Source organism: Parus major, chromosome 2 (genome assembly GCF_001522545.3).
Source record: "Parus major isolate Abel chromosome 2, Parus_major1.1, whole genome shotgun sequence".
Taxonomy (NCBI): Eukaryota; Metazoa; Chordata; class Aves; order Passeriformes; family Paridae; genus Parus; species Parus major.
In genome coordinates this window covers 119,114,692-119,116,805 of record NC_031769.1, presented here as the reverse complement: position 1 = coordinate 119,116,805, position 2,114 = coordinate 119,114,692, and the positions used below count along the sequence as shown (strand labels likewise).

The following is a 2,114-nucleotide window of genomic DNA, read 5'->3' as shown; positions in this document are numbered from 1 at the left end:
CAAACTCTTACATGTATAAATATCCTTAGGCACCTGTGTCTGATCTAGTTGAAGAGTTCTGCTCATTGCAGAAGGGTTGGACTAGATGTCTTTAAAAGTCTCTTCCAACACGAACAAATATTTAGTTTTAAATATTTTATTATCAAGATTCCCTTTTTTTTTTTTTTTTAGATACGGTACAACTGAAGGTATGTCTTCACAATCTCCAAAACCAAAATAAGTTCAAAATAAGCAGTGTAAAACATATATTCCATGCCTCAGTCTCATTGGACTGAGCAATCAGAAAGTTTCTGAAGCCTGATAATTCAGCTTTTCCCAAACTTCATGGTTAGGGTATGCCCAGGATGTAGTTTCCCATTCCACAGATGGTTTCTGGGTCTGGTCAGGTGTAACTAAATATAAAAAACACAAAACCAGTGCTGAAGGCAGGAACAAGACAGTTTTCCGGTGTGGTGGAGAATCCAACATCAGCACTGTGACCCAGACAGCCTCTGTCTGTAAATTGGCACTGTTCCTATCATAAGGGGAGAGAGCATCACTACCCGAAAGCAAGCTGCCATTTGGTGACCATGATTATTTTTATTATGAAGTAGAGAGAATGTTTTAATCTCTATAGTTTGAGGGAGACATATGATGCCTGCCATGTAAGAGGCCCTTCACTGGTTTAAAAGGTAGTTTGCATCTAGCAAACCATCTCCTGATGGGTCAGCTCCCAGCTTCACAGGGATTACTGTCTGAAATGGGTGCCTAAATCACCCCTCAACTATACACACTACACTCTGCCAAACCCCCAGGGACAAGGGCTTACATACACTTTTGCTACAGTACCCCTAAACTTCTAGACCCAGCATAATGTTTTTGTCTAGGAGCTAATTTGAAACCAATAGTTGCTTCAATTAATGGGGTAGGCTGTACTGGATACCTTAGGAAGTATCCTTACAAGAATGTTCTCATGGAGAGACATCTGCCTATTACAATAGATACTAACCATAAAATTGATTTATACTTCCTTTCACATCATAGATTAACTCTGCAGGCATCTACCTAAATTTCTTTTAGTCCAAAACAGTAAGAGTAGGACTCAAAATCTGTAAGATAGTATTTCATATCATATTTTATCATTAGAGAAAAAAAGACTCTGGAGTGTAATAAATTATTGTAAAGAATTATTGTTTTCCATATAGCATTTTTTTCTTTTTTTTTTTTACAATTAGGCATATAACAAACCTGTCAATAACTTAAATTGTTCTGCTGAGCATAGCAGCATATTCCTTACTACAGCAAAATCTTAAGAACAAAGAATGCAATGAAAAATCCATTAGACACAAGAGCAAATTATTATCAAATTGACCTTGTTTGTTTGACAATGACTAGCATTTTTTTCTCCATGGTAAGTACGTTTCTGAAAATTAGTAGGAGACTGCATTCTTGCTTGTTTAGGCAGTAACTCAGATTAACTTCTGAATGTCCATAATCAATATCTAAAAATGTGTCATGACTTCATTTGGTTTACTGAATTAAGCTGATTTACAAAATCCTAATGATCATTTTACACATCACAATTTATACAATACTGATGCCAAATAAATCATTTCCAAAGCAAAAAAAAACATACAGTACCTTCTTTTCATCACTGCCACTTGCTTGAATTTATGGTTCTTGGGTCTGAAAAATTAACAAAATTGCAGTATTGTGTTACTCAGGCTCCAGTATTCTAATGGTACATATTTACTGTATACACAATTTAATTATTAAACAATCATATTTTTAATGAAATGCTGTGGTATGGTTACCCTTATTGAGTTTTGCTTGTGCTAATGGATCCACTTCTTCCATTAGCAAGATCATGTTTGAACTAAAATGGTATAAATGTATTTTAATCCACTCTAGGGAAAAGCTGTACAAAAGGTTACTCTTCAACTACTTCTGTAAATTAGTTCCTTATGTCAAATTATTATGCAGAAATAAAAGCTGTGGTCAGCCCACTTAAAATTCCATTTGAATCCTACTGGGAATGGAAAACCTTTGTACTATTTTTCATACTCTGAACATTCTTCTGAACATTTACTAGAAGACCAAAATGTGGCAGTAATTTTAAAAGAAGGGATTCAGAT

The 2,114-nt window shown here is 34.9% G+C and overlaps 1 long non-coding RNA gene across 1 annotated transcript; it reads right to left on the bottom strand.

Moving 5' to 3' along the window:
• Positions 1-202: 202 nt before the first annotated feature.
• On the bottom strand, positions 203-1,880 carry LOC107214749. Its single transcript, XR_001525005.1, has 3 exons — positions 1,794-1,880; positions 1,621-1,665; positions 203-392 (listed from the first exon to the last, which is right to left on the bottom strand). It is a non-coding gene; the product is annotated as an uncharacterized LOC107214749 (long non-coding RNA).
• Between the last annotated feature and the right edge of the window lie 234 nt (positions 1,881-2,114).